The 15329-nt window shown below is 48.5% G+C and overlaps 1 pseudogene; it reads right to left on the reverse strand.

Annotated features, from left to right (window-relative positions):
* LOC135567134 (protein phosphatase 1 regulatory subunit 14C-like) overlaps window positions 1–14523 on the reverse strand; it is an 18493-nt pseudogene extending 3970 nt beyond the window's left edge.
* Window positions 14524–15329: the final 806 nt, after the last annotated feature.

The raw sequence follows: 15329 nt of genomic DNA on the forward strand, positions 1-15329 counted from the left end.
TGATGTGAATCAACTCAGACAACCCCAAACAGATGACTCACACACACAGTGTGTGTGCATGTCTGTCTGTCTGTCTGTGTGTGTGTAGGAGAGGAATGGAGCATTAAGGCTCAGCCCATCACAACATCAAATAGACTATCTCTGTCACACACAGCAGGGTAGACATCCACAGTCCTGCCACACAGCAGGGTAGACATCCACAGTCCTGCCACACAGCAGGGTAGACATCCACAGTCCTGCCACACAGCAGGGTAGACATCCACAGTCCTGCGACACAGCAGGGTAGACATCCACAGTCCTGCGACACAGCAGGGTAGACATTCACAGTCCTGCGACACAGCAGGGTAGACATTCACAGTCCTGCCACACAGCAGGGTAGAGATTCACAGTCCTGCGACACAGCAGGGTAGACATCCACAGTCCTGCCACACAGCAGGGTAGACATCCACAGTCCTGCGACACAGCAGGGTAGACATTCACAGTCCTGCGACACAGCAGGGTAGACATTCACAGTCCTGCCACACAGCAGGGTAGACATTCACAGTCCTGCCACACAGCAGGGTAGACATTCACAGTCCTGCCACACAGCAGGGTAGACATTCACAGTCCTGCCACACAGCAGGGTAGACATTCACAGTCCTGCCACACAGCAGGGTAGACATTCACAGTCATGCCACACAGCAGGGTAGAGATTAGAGGTCGACCGATTATGATTTTTCAACTCCGATACAGATTATTGGAGGACCAAAAAAAGCCGATACCGATTAATCGGCCGATTTTAATTTATTTACATTTACATTTAAGTCATTTAGCAGACGCTCTTATCCAGAGCGACTTACAAATTGGTGCTTTCACCTTATGAATACAACAGTACTGAATGAACACTTATTTTAACTTAATATAATACATCAATAAAATCTATTTAGCCTCAAATAAATAATGAAACATGTTCAATTTGGTTTAAATAATGCAAAAACAAAGTGTTGGAGAAGAAAGTAAAAGTGCAATATGTGCCATGTCAGAAAGCTAACGTTTCAGTTCCTTGCTCAGAACATGAGAACATATGAAAGCTGGTGGTTCCTTTTAGTATGAGTCTTCAATATTCCCAGGTAAGAAGTTTTAGGTTGTAGTTATTATAGGAATTATAGGACTATTTCCCTCTATACCATTTGTATTTCATATACCTTTGACTATTGGATGTTCTTATAGGCACTTTAGTATTGCCAGTGTAACACTATAGCTTCCGTTCCTCTCCTCGCTCCTCCCTGGGCTCGAACCAGCAACACAACGACAACAGCCACCACATCGAAGCAGGGTTACCCATGCAGAGCAAGGGGAACAACTACTAGAAGGCTCAGAGCGAGTGAAGTTTGAAACGCTATTAGCGCACCCCACTAACTAGCTAGCCATTTCACTTCAGTTACACCAGCCTAATCTCTGAGTTGATGGGCTTGAAGTCATAAAACAGCGCAATGCTCGACGCACAACAAAGAGCTGCTGGCAAAACGCACGAAAGTGCTGTTTGAATGAATGCTTACGAGCCTGCTGTGGCCAACCCCTGCTCAGTCAGACTGTTCTATCAAATCATAGACTTAGTTATAACATGATAACACACAGAAATACGGGCCTTAGGTCATTAGTAACCGGAAGGTTGCAAGTTCAAATCCCCGAGCTGACATGGTACAAATCTGTCATTCTGCCCCTGAACAGACAGTTGCCTAGTTAAATAAAATACATGAAAAATTAATATGGTCGAATCCGGATACCATCATCAGAAAACAAAGCGTTTATTCTTTCAGTGAAATACGGAACTGTTCCGTATTTTATCTAACGAGTGGCATCGCTAAGTCTAAATATTCCTGTTACATTGCACAACCTTCAACGTTATGTCATAATTACATAAAATTCTGGCACATTAGTTCGCAATGAGCCAGGTGGCCCAAACTGTTGCATATACACTGACTCTGCGTGCAATGAACGCAAGAGAAGTGGCACAATTTCACCTGGTTAATATTGCCTGCTAACCTGGATTTATTTTAGCTAAATATGCAGGTTAAAAAGATATACTTGTGTATTGATTTTAAGAAAGGCATTGATGTTTATGGTTAAGTACACATTGGAGCAATGACAGTCGTTGATTTATTGTTTTTTATAAGATAAGTGTAATACTAGCTAGCAACTTACCTTGGCGTCTTACTGCATTTGCGTAACAGGCCGTCTCCTCGTGGAGTGCAATGTAATCAGGTGGTTAGAGCGTTGGACTAGTTAACTGTAAGGTTGCAAGATTGGATCCCCCGAGCTGACAAGGTAAAAATCTGTCAGGCAGAACGTTCCTAGGCCGTCATTGAAAATAAGAATGTGTTCTTAACTGACTTGCCTAGTTAAAGGTGTAAAAAAAAAAAAGAATCGGCAAAATTGTCGCCCAAAAATGAAATCGGCCCTAATTATTCGGCCATTCCAATTAATCGTTCAACCTCTAGTCTGTTGGGTTGGTGGGTCCTGTGTAGTCTGACCCATTATGGTGTTGAGGTTGTGTTCCAGGTGGGTTGTTAGGTGGGGGTGGGGTCTGTTAGGAGGGGGTGGGGTCTGTTAGGAGGGGCGGGGTCTGTTAGGAGGGCGGGGTCTGTTAGGAGGGGGTGGGGTCTGTTAGGAGTGGGTGGGGTCTGTTAGGAGGCGGGGTCTGTTAGGAGGGGGCGGGGTCTGTTGTGGAGGGGGTAGAGTCTGTTAGGAGGGGGTGGGGTAGGAGGTGGGCTGTTCTGCTGGCTTCTCTGGAGGAGTGTCCTGTTCTGCCACACATCAGCTTCCTCACCTCCTCCTTCAATATTGTTAGCTGGGCCGCGTGTTCCTCTGTTAGCTGGGCCGCGGGGTCCTCTGTTAGCTGGGCCGCGTGGTCCTCTGTTAGCTGAGCCGCGTGGTCCTCTGTTAGCTGAGCCGCGTGGTCCTCTGTTAGCTGGGCCGCGTGGTCCTCTGTTAGCTGGGCCGCGTGGTCCTCTGTTAGCTGGGCCGCGTGGTCCTCTGTTAGCTGGAGTGGAGTCCAGTGTGTGTGTAGAGGCCCCAGCGATGTACTGGGCCGTACGCACTACCCTCTGTAGTACAATGCTATCAAGGATGGTGCAGTGGCCATACCAAGCAGTGATGGAACCAGTCAAGATGCTCTCGATGGTGTAGCTGTAGAACCTTTTGAGGATCTCAGGACCCATGCTAAATCTTTTCAGTTTCCTGAGGGGGAATATGTTTTGTCGTGCCCTCTTCACGACTGTCTTGTTGTGTTTGGACCATGATAGTTTTTGGTGATGTGGACACCAAGGAACTTGAAGCTCTCAACCTGCTCCCCTGCAGCCCCGTCGATGAGAATGGGGGCGTGCTCGGTCCTCTTTTTCCTGTAGTCCACAATCGTCTCCTTTGTCTTGCTGGATGTTGAGGGAGGGGTCGTTGCCATGGCACCACGCTGGCAGAGACCTCCTCCCTTATAGGCCCTTTAAGAACTTCTCAGTCTGTATCCCGGCGTTAGAAAATTAGGCTCAGTTTGGATATGTATGTCCTACAACCGTCGTGTCGGCAGCAAACATGACGACAGTGTTGGAGTCGTGCACGGCCACTCAGCAAACATGATGACAGTGTTGGAGTCGTGCACAGCCACTCAGCAAACATGATGACAGTGTTGGAGTCGTGCACGGCCACTCAGCAAACATGATGTTGGAGTCGTGCACGGCCACTCAGTAAACTTGGTGTTGGAGTCGTGCACGGCCACTCAGCAAACATGATGACAGTGTTGGAGTCGTGCCGCCCACTCCAGCAAACATGATGACAGTGTTGAGTCGTGCACGGCCACTCAGCAAACATGATGTTGGAGTCGTGCACGGCCACTCAACAAACTTGGTGTTGGAGTGGGTGCCCGGCCACTCAGCAAACTTGGTGTTGAGTCGTGCCATGGCCACTCAACAAACATGATGACAGTGTTGGAGTCGTGCACGGCCACTCAGCAAACATGATGACAGTGTTGGAGTCGTGCACGGCCACTCAGCAAACATGATGACAGTGTTGGAGTCGTGCACGGCCACTCAGCAAACATGATGACAGTGTTGGAGTCGTGCACGGCCACTCAGCAAACATGATGACAGTGTTGGAGTCGTGCACGGCCACTCAGCAAACATGATGACAGTGTTGGAGTCGTGCACGGCCACTCAGCAAACATGATGTTGGAGTCGTGCACGGCCACTCAGCAAATTTGGTGTTGGAGTCGTGCACGGCCACTCAGTAAACTTGGTGTTGGAGTCGTGCACGGCCACTCAGCAAACTTGGTGTTGGAGTCGTGCACGGCCACTCAGCAAACTTGGTGTTGGAGTCGTGCACGGCCACTCAGCAAACTTGGTGTTGGAGTCGTGCACGGCCACTCAGCAAACTTGGTGTTGGAGTCGTGCACGGCCACTCAGCAAACTTGATGTTGGAGTCGTGCACGGCCACTCAGCAAACTTGGTGTTGGAGTCGTGCACAGCCACTCAGCAAACTTGGTGTTGAGTCGTGCACGGCCACTCAGTAAACTTGGTGTTGAGTGACTCAGCAAACTTGATGTGTTTATAAAGCCCTTTTACTCAGCAAATTGGTGTTGAGTCATGGCATACCGGCCACTCAGCAAACTTGGTGTTGGAGTCGTGCACGGCCACTCAGTCGTGGGTGAACAGGGAGTACAGGAAGGGACTAAGTAATCAATCAAATGTGTTTATAAAGCCCTTTTTACATCAGCAGATGAGGGGCCCCAGTGTTGATGGTCATCGTGGCATACCTGGTAAATTAAGGATTAAATTAGTTTTTTTAAATGGCGGATGTGTTGTTACCTTCCCTCCCCACCTGGCGGAGGCCCATCAGGAAGTCCAGGATACAGTTGTAGAGGGAGGTGTTTTTACCTACCCTCCCCACCTGGCAGAGGCCCGTCAGGAAGTCCAGGATACAGTTGTAGAGGAGGTGTTGTTACCTACCCTCCCCACCTGGCGGAGGCCCGTCAGGAAGTCCAGGATACAGTTGTAGGGGAGGGTGTTGTTACCTACCCCTCCCCACCTGGCGGAGGCCCATCAGGAAGTCCATGATCCAGTTGTAGAGGGAGGTGTTGTTACCCCTCCCCACCTGGCGGTGGCCCATCAGGAAGTCCAGGATACAGTTGCAGAGGGGAGGGGTTGTTACCTACCCTCCCCACCTGGCGGAGGCCCATCAGGAAGTCCAGGATACAGTTGCAGTGGGAGGGGTTGTTACCTACCCTCCCCACCTGGCAGAGGCCCATCAGGAAGTCCAGGATACAGTTGCAGAGGGAGGGGTTGTTACCTTCCCTCCCCACCTGGCGGAGGCCCATCAGGAAGTCCAGGATACAGTTGTAGAGGAGGTGTTGTTTACCTACCCTCCCCACCTGGCGGAGGCCCGTCAGGAAGTCCAGGATCCAGTTGTAGAGGGAGGTGTTGTTACCTACCCTCCCCACCTGGCGGAGGCCCATCAGGAAGTCAGGATACAGTTGTAGAGGGAGGTGTTGTTACCTACCCTCCCCACCTGGCGGAGGCCCATCAGGAAGTCCATGATCCAGTTGTAGAGGAGGTGTTGTTTACCCTCCCCACCTGGCGGAGGCCCATCAGGAAGTCCAGGATACAGTTGCAGTGGAGGGTGTTGTTACCCTCCCACCTGGCGGTGGCCCATCAGGAAGTCCAGGATACAGTTGCAGAGGAGGTGTTGTTACCTACCCTCCCCCCACCTGGCGGAGGCCCATCAGGAAGTCCAGGATACAGTTGCAGAGGGAGGGGTTGTTACCTTCCCTCCCCACCTGGCGGAGGCCGTCAGGAAGTCCAGGATACAGTTGTAGAGGGGAGGTGTTGTTACCTACCCTCCCCACCTGGCGGAGGCCCATCAGGAAGTCAGGATACAGTTGTAGAGGGAGGTGTTGTTACCTACCCTCCCCACCTGGCGGAGGCCCATCAGGAAGTCCAGGATACAGTTGTAGAGGGAGGTGTTGTTACCCTCCCCACCTGGCGGAGGCCCATCAGGAAGTCAGGATACAGTTGTAGAGGGGAGGTGTTATTACCCTCCCCACCTGGCGGTGGCCCATCAGGAAGTCCAGGATACAGTTGCAGAGGGAGGGGTTGTTACCTACCCTCCCCACCTGGCGGAGGCCCATCTGGAAGTCCAGGATACAGTTGCAGAGGGAGGTGTTGTTACCCTCCCACCTGGTGGAGGCCCATCAGGAAGTCCAGGATACAGTTGCAGAGGGAGGGTTCAGTCCCAGAGTCCCAAGCTTGGGGATGAGCTTGGAGGGGACTATGGTGTTGAACGCTGAGCTGTTGTCAATGAACAGCATTCTTACGTAGGTGTTCCTCTTGTCCAGGTGGGTGAGGGCATTTTGGGAGTGGATCCAGGGATGATGGTGTTGATGTTGACCAGTCTTTCAAAGCATTTCACGGTTATAGATGTGAGTGCTACGGGGTGATGGTCATTTAGGCAGGTTACCTTGGTGTTCTTGGACTCTGGGATTTATGGAGGTCTGCTTGAAACATGTAGGTATAACAGACTGGGTCCGGGAGGGGTTGAAAATGTTATGTGAAGACACCTGCCAGCTGGTCAGCGCATGCTCTGAGTGCACATCCTGGTATTCTATCTGGCCCCAAGGCCTTGTGAATGTTAACCTGTTTAAAAGATCTTACTCACATTGGCTGCGGAAAAGCGAGATCACACAGTCGTCTGGAACAACTGGTGCTGTCATGCATGGTTCAGTGTTGCTTGAGATCACACCGTCGTCCGGAACTCCTCCAGAAACTTGCCTCGAGGCGAGCATTCAGCTTGTTCTGGATAGTCCTTGGTAGTAAGAATCCTTCCAGGTAATTTAGTCAAATATCAAGGTTTCTCTCTTTCTCTCTCGGCTAGAACATAACGTTCTGAGAAGTATGTGTTTGTTCGAGCTTGGTGAGTGTGGGGCTGTCTTATGGCTACTTTGCATACAACCTTCCCAAAGCATTCTGGGAATGACGCAGGAACATTCTCAGCACATTTAAGGAACTTGACAACAACAACAAAAAGTTATGTTCTTGGTATTTCATTACTTTAACAGAACGTTTCCGAAACGTTCAAATATGGTTACATTTCATTTGACATTTTGGTAAATCTTTTAAAGGAATGTTCTCCAACTGGTTTGACATTAGGAATGTTCAGAGAACGCTCTAAGAATTTCATTTAAAAACATGTACATTCCATTCTCAGTGTCAAAAAACCTCTCTTCTATCTCTTCTATCTTGTTAAGTGTGTTCAGGTGGGTTGGCCGAGTCCACTATTTGGCCAGACCTGATCTTAATGAGTGCTTGTTTCCTTTGAAATGGGGTCTGTTTATAGAGTAAAGAAACCTGGCATCCATCCTGGTGACACAGCGGACTCATTCCATGGATAGAAAACAGAAGACCACCGGTTAAAATCCCACTGATGCCGTGCCACAATAAAGGAAATACATCGTGCTATTAAAATTATTATTGAAACATTCAAGTGAAGGAATTTACTCAAAAACCTCAAAATAACCTTTAACTTCCATTCTCAGAGCGACAATAAAACCTCCCAGTAAAACATTCTATTTCACCAGTCAGGAAACGTACGGCTTCATTCCCCACAACCAATGTGAAACCAAACATATACCTTCCCACAACTTCCAAGGAACCAAATGTGCTAGCTGGGCTCTCTCTCTCTCTCTCTGACTGCTGCAGCTGTGTTAACTCTGACTGGCTCTTATTGGCGCAGGGATCTATGAAGCGAGCAATGAGAACACACACACTCATTACACAGACCCCAACCCCATGTCTGTTCTGGCTGGCAGAAAACACACAAAGACTCGCTCGCTGTCACACACACAGCCCGTCATACCTCTGTGATGACAGACTGCCGTGTGTCACTAAGGGAAGGAGGTCAGAGCGAGAGGAGCTGATTGGTTGACGGAGAGAAGCACAACATCAGCATGTCATTCATTAACCCACTGTCCTTCTTTCCTCCATTCTTCCTCTTCTCCTCTTCTTCTAGCCCCATCCCCCCTTTCTCTGCTTGGGCAGCATACTGCATGATACGCAGAACACACACACAAACCCCATACCAGAGGAGGCTATAGACACAGTATTACAACCCCATACCAGAGGAGACTATAGACACAGTATTAGAACCCCATACCAGAGGAGACTATAGACACAGTATTAGAACCCCATACCAGAGGAGACTATAGACACAGTATTAGAACCCCATACCAGAGGAGGCTATAGACACAGTATTACAACCCCATACCAGAGGAGGCTATAGACACAGTATTAGAACCCCATACCAGAGGAGGCTATAGACACAGTATTACAACCCCATACCAGAGGAGGCTATAGACACAGTATTAGAACCCCAACCAGAGGAGGCCCAGTATTACAACCCCATACCAGAGGAGGCTATAGACACAGTATTACAACCCCATACCAGAGGAGGCTATAGACACAGTATTAGAACCCCATACCAGAGGAGACTATAGACACAGTATTACAACCCCATACCAGAGGAGACTATAGACACAGTATTAGAACCCCATACCAGAGGAGGCTATAGACACAGTATTACAACCCCATACCAGAGGAGGCTATAGACACAGTATTACAACCCCATACCAGAGGAGACTATAGACACAGTATTAGAACCCCATACCAGAGGAGGCTATAGACACAGTATTACAACCCCATACCAGAGGAGACTATAGACACAGTATTAGAACCCCATACCAGAGGAGACTATAGACACAGTATTACAACCCCATACCAGAGGAGACTATAGACACAGTATTACAACCCCATACCAGAGGAGACTATAGACACAGTATTAGAACCCCATACCAGAGGAGGCTATAGACACAGTATTACAACCCCATACCAGAGGAGGCTATAGACACAGTATTACAACCCCATACTATAGACACAGTATTAGAACCCCATACCAGAGGAGGCTATAGACACAGTATTACAACCCCATACCAGAGGAGAGACACAGTATTAGAACCCCATACCAGAGGAGGCTATAGACACATTATTAGAGCCCCATACCAGAGGAGGCTATAGACACAGTATTACAACCCCATACCAGAGGAGACTATAGACACAGTATTACAACCCCATACCAGAGGAGGCTATAGACACACAACCCCATACCAGAGGAGACTATAGACACAACCCCATACCAGAGGAGGCTATAGACACAGTATTACAACCCCAACCCCATACATACCAGAGGAGGCTATAGACACAGTATTACAACCCCATACCAGAGGAGGCTATAGACACAGTATTAGAACCCCATACCAGAGGAGACTATAGACACAGTATTACAACCCCATACCAGAGGAGACTATAGACACAGTATTAGAACAACCCCATACCAGAGGAGGCTATAGACACAGTATTACAACCCCATACCAGAGGAGGCTATAGACTATACACAGTATTACAACCCCATACCAGAGGAGGCTATAGACACAGTATTACAACCCCATACCAGAGGAGGCTATAGACACAGTATTACAACCCCATACCAGAGGAGGCTATAGACACAGTATTACAACCCCATACCAGAGGAGACTATAGACACAGTATTACAACCCCATACCAGAGGAGGCTATAGACACAGTATTACAACCCCATAGAGGAGGCTATAGACACAGTATTACCCCATACCAGAGGAGACTATAGACACAGTATTAGAACCCCATACCAGAGGAGGCTATAGACACAGTATTACAACCCCATACCAGAGGAGACTATAGACACAGTATTAGAACCCCATACCAGAGGAGGCTATAGACACAGTATTACAACCCCATACCAGAGGAGGCTATAGACACAGTATTAGAACCCCATACCAGAGGAGACTATAGACACAGTATTAGAACCCCATACCAGAGGAGGCTATAGACACAGTATTAGAACCCCATACCAGAGGAGGCTATAGACACAGTATTATTACCAGAACCCCATACCAGAGGAGGCTATAGACACAGTATTAGAACCCCATACCAGAGGAGGCTATAGACACAGTATTAGAACCCCATACCAGAGGAGACTATAGACACAGTATTAGAACCCCATACCAGAGGAGGCTATAGACACAGTATTAGAACCAGAGGAGGCTATAGACACAGTATTACAACCCCATACCAGAGAGGCTATAGACACAGTATTACAACCCCATACCAGAGGAGGCTATAGACACAGTATTAGAACCCCATACCAGAGGAGGCTATAGACACAGTACCCCAGAGGCTACCACAGTATTAGAGACCCCATACCAGGAGACTATAGACACAGTATTAGAGGAGACTATAGACACAGTATTAGAACCCCATACCAGAGGAGACTATAGACACAGTATTACAACCCCATACCAGAGGAGACTATAGACACAGTATTAGAACCCCATACCAGAGGAGACTAGAACCCCATAGACTATAGACACAGTATTAGAACCCCATACCAGAGGAGGCTATAGACACAGTATTAGAACCCCATACCAGGAGACTATAGACACAGTATTATAACCCATACCAGAATCACAGTATAGAACCCCAGAGGAGACTATAGACACAGTATTAGAACCCCATACCAGAGGAGACTATAGACACAGTATTAGAACCCCATACCAGAGGAGACTATAGACACAGTATTAGAACCCATCCCCATAACACCAAATCACATCCCATAAGGCTCCCCCAAAACACCAAATCACATCCCCATAACACCAAATAACACCAAATCACATCCCCAAAACACCAAATCACATCCCCATAAGACCAAATCACATCCCCAAAACACCAAATCACATCCCCATAACACCAAATCACATCTCCCATAACACCAAATCCACACCCCCATAACACCAAATCACATCCCCATAACACAAATCACATCCCCATAACACCAAGCTCACACCCCCATAACACCAAATCACATCCCCAAAACACCAAATCACATCCCCATAACACCAAATCACACCCCATAACACCCCCATAACACCAAATCACATCCCCAAAACACCAAATCACATCCCCATAACACCAAATCACTTCCCCATAACACCAAATCACAAAAGGTGGGCCTGGCAGATTGTAAAGGTGGGCCTGGCAGATTGTAAAGGTGGGCCTGGCAGATTGTAAAGGTGGGCCTGGCAGATTGTAAAGGTGTGCTTGGCAGATTGTAAAGGTGGGCCTGGCAGATTGTAAAGGTGTGCTTGTCTTTCATCTGTTCTGCTCCACCCTCACTGCGCTGCTCCACCCTCACTGCGCTGCTCCACCCTCACTGCGCTGCTCCACCCTCACTGCTCTGCTCCACCCTCACTGTTCTGCTCCACCCTCACTGTTCTGCTCCACCCTCACTGTTCTGCTCCACCCTCACTGTGCTGCTCCACCCTCACTGTTCTGCTCCACCCTCACTGTTCTGCTCCACCCTCACTGTTCTGCTCCACCCTCACTGTTCTGCTCCACCCTCACTGTGCTGCTCCACCCTCACTGTTCTGCTCCACCCTCACTGCGCTGCTCCACCCTCACTGCTCTGCTCCACCCTCACTGCGCTGCTCCACCCTCACTGCGCTGCTCCACCCTCACTGTTCTGCTCCACCCTCACTGCGCTGCTCCACCCTCACTGCGCTTCTCCACCCTCACTGCGCTGCTCCACCCTCACTGTGCTGCTCCACCCTCACTGAGCTGCTCCACCCTCACTGTGCTGCTCCACCCTCACTGCGCTGCTCCACCCTCACTGTTCTGCTCCACCCTCACTGTGCTGCTCCACCCTCACTGCGCTGCTCCACCCTCACTGCGCTGCTCCACCCTCACTGCGCTGCTCCACCCTCACTGCGCTGCTCCACCCTCACTGCGCTGCTCCACCTCACTGCGCTGCTCCACCCTCACTGCTGCTGCTTCCCCCAGGAAGAGACACTGCAGCCTGGGGGAGTGAGGGACAGTAGACCAGGGAGAGCAAGGGAGCTGAATAATCTCAAAGCGCCCATAAAAACAGTCCTGGGTAACTGCATACATGGAGTGTATCTGAAGGTGAGTGAGTCAACAGAAGTGGGAGGGTCAACAGAAGTGGGAGGGTCAACAGAAGTGGGAGGGTCAACAGAAGTGGGCGGGTCAACAGAAGTGTAACATTTTAGCTAAGCTTAACCCTAATCCCTTTTCCTAACCTTAACCTCATTCTCCTAACCTGCCACTTAATTATCCTAAATGTGCTCCATGAATCCTCCTAACCTGCCACGTTAGTCATCTTAACCTGCCACGTTATTCCTCCTAACCTGCCACGTTAGTCATCTTAACCTGCCACGTTAGTCATCTTAACCTGCCACGTTAGTCATCCTAACCTGCCACGTTAGTCATCTTAACCTGCCACGTTATTCCTCCTAACCTGCCACGTTATTCCTCCTAACCTGCCACGTTAGTCATCTTAACCTGCCACGTTATTCCTCCTAACCTGCCACGTTAGTCATCTTAACCTGCCACATTAGTCATCTTAACCTGCCACGTTATTCCTCCTAACCTGCCACGTTAGTCATCTTAACCTGCCACGTTATTCCTCCTAACCTGCCACATTAGTCATCCTAACCTGCCACATTAGTCATCTTAACCTGCTACGTTATTCCTCCTAACCTGCCACGTTATTCCTCCTAACCTGCCACGTTATTCCTCCTAACCTGCCACATTAGTCATCTTAACCTGCCACGTTATTCCTCCTAACCTGCCACGTTAGTCATCTTAACCTGCCACGTTAGTCATCTTAACCTGCCACGTTAGTCATCTTAACCTGCTACGTTATTCCTCCTAACCTGCCACGTTAGTCATCCTAACCTGCCACGTTAGTCATCTTAACCTGCTACGTTATTCCTCCTAACCTGCCACGTTATTCCTCCTAACCTGCCACGTTATTCCTCCTAACCTGCCACGTTAGTCATCTTAACCTGCTACGTTATTCCTCCTAACCTGCCACGTTATTCCTCCTAACCTGCCACATTAGTCATCTTAACCTGCCACGTTATTCCTCCTAACCTGCCACGTTATTCCTCCTAACCTGCCACGTTAGTCATTTTAACCTGCTACGTAAACGTTAAGCCGTGGTGCACCTGGCTAAGAGCGGTCTAACCATAATAGAGCGTTCATTTTACTGGCTGTTGATTCACCCACTTCTTTTGCAATGCCTCACTGTGTTTCAAACACACTGCGTTGCCTGTTGTGAGTGGGAGACATCTATCTTCAGGTCAGACACTATTGATCCCACATCATTTAAAGGCCTCGCTATGATAAAGCACATACTACAACAAAAAAAAGGTGCCATCTAGAACCTAAAATGGTTCTTCGGCTTTTCTGTTCCAGGTAGAACCCTTTTCTGTTCCAGGTAGAACTCATTTTGGTTCCAGGTAGAACTCTTTTCGGTTCCAGGTAGAACCCTTTTCTGTTCCAGGTAGAACTCTTTTCGGTTCCAGGTAGAACTCTTTTCGGTTCCAGGTAGAACTCTTTTCAGTTCCAGGTAGAACTCTTTTCGGTTCCAGGTAGAACTAATTTTGGTTCCAGGTAGAACTCTTTTCGGTTCCAGGTAGAACTCTTTTCAGTTCCAGGTAGAACCCTTTTTGGTTCCAGGTAGAACTATTTTCGGTTCCAGGTAGAACTCTTGAGTTCCAAAAGGGGCACAACTTTGGTTTTTAGGAGTGTGGGGTTGGGGGAGGGGGCATATCTATTATCATTACAAGTTGTCATCCAGTCAGATAAACAAACAGCCGACCGACCGCCAGGGGCCGTCCACATGGTCCTAAAGCCCTCCGTTTTGTATCACATTACAATGATAAAACAGGGGGGTGGGGGCAAAATGCTATTTTAGTATGTGGGGGTGGGGCAAAAATGCTATTTTAGAATGTGGGGGGACATGTCCCCCAGGTCCCCAGTGAAAGTTGCACCCATGAGTAAAACCGTTTCCAAAGACAATTCTACCTGGAACCAAAAAAAAGGTTCTACCTGGAACCAACAAAGGGTTATCCTATGGGGACAGCCAAAGAGCCCTTTTGGAAGCCTTTTTCTAAGAGAGTACCCAGTGGAGAGGAGACTAGACTATCGAGGCGTTTAGGTTTATTTACTGCTACTACCTACAGAAATATTATGCACCAGAATGCTAGACTATAAAGTAGCCTACTATCGCCAATAATAATACACTGTAGCATACAGTCAGAGGAATCAACGGAATATATTATACCACCAGCCAGGTCGGGGAAAAGCCCTTCTCTCCTCACCTCACAGTCGTACAGATCGCTCAGTTGTTCAATAATCCACTCCTCAAGATCAGTCTCTTCCGCAGCTCCTTCCTGTCGTATTTCACCGTCACTTTCCCCTGCTTCCTCTGGACCGGGTCGTCCCGCGGCATGGGTCGGACCCAGCACCCCTACCCCGGCCAGCGGCTGGAAGAACACCCGGCTGGCGGCCGCAGGCAACAGGGCGCTCGTCTCGGTGCTGGCGGCTGACATTGCAGTGTTTTTGTGTGTGTGTGAGAGAGAGAGAGAGCGACGGAGGGGAGGCTGCCTGGCTAAGAAATGAACACCGTTTTTAAAACACCTGCTACTTGAAATACAGCGCGCTCAGAGGAGGCAGAGATGATGTGTGTGATAGCCCTAGCGGCCAGCCTAATACCAATGATGGATTTACCCATTAGGCAACACTTCATTTGAAAAGGGGTCCTTATTACTGTGTAATTCATTGTGATAATACATAGTTGTAACTAACTGATGGTAATTGCAGTCTGTAATTACAGAGGTGTAAAACGAATGTTAAAACAAATGTTAAAGTTTCAGATAGCATCCATACATTTTTTCCAGCTTGTGTAACGGATGTGAAAACGCTAGCTAGTTAGCGGTGGTGCGCTAAATAGCGTTTCAATTGGTGACGTCACTTGCTCTGAGATCTTGAAGTAGTGGTTCCCCTTTGCTCTGCAAGGGCCGCCGGCTTTGTGGAGCGATGGGTAACATGCTTCGTGGGTGACTGTTGTTGATGTGTTGCAGAGGGTCCTGGTTACACATTTCAGCACAAATCATGTGATGCGACAAGCGTTAACCTGATTGGTTGACTCTGCAACAAAGGGTTCTGGAGTATGATTCCCAGGCCCAATGGCAAAAAAGGAGTTCACAATGCCTATAAATTGTTAAATGAATACATGGCGCATCTTAGCTAGCAAGCTAGACATCATCATAAATCAAGGTCGACAAATCCTTTTTAAAATTATTATCATATGAAGAGAAATGATAGATAAACATTATCGGTGCTCATTGGCCATAAA

Source organism: Oncorhynchus nerka, unplaced genomic scaffold, assembly GCF_034236695.1.
Source record: "Oncorhynchus nerka isolate Pitt River unplaced genomic scaffold, Oner_Uvic_2.0 unplaced_scaffold_2537, whole genome shotgun sequence".
NCBI classification, from domain to species: domain Eukaryota; kingdom Metazoa; phylum Chordata; class Actinopteri; order Salmoniformes; family Salmonidae; genus Oncorhynchus; species Oncorhynchus nerka.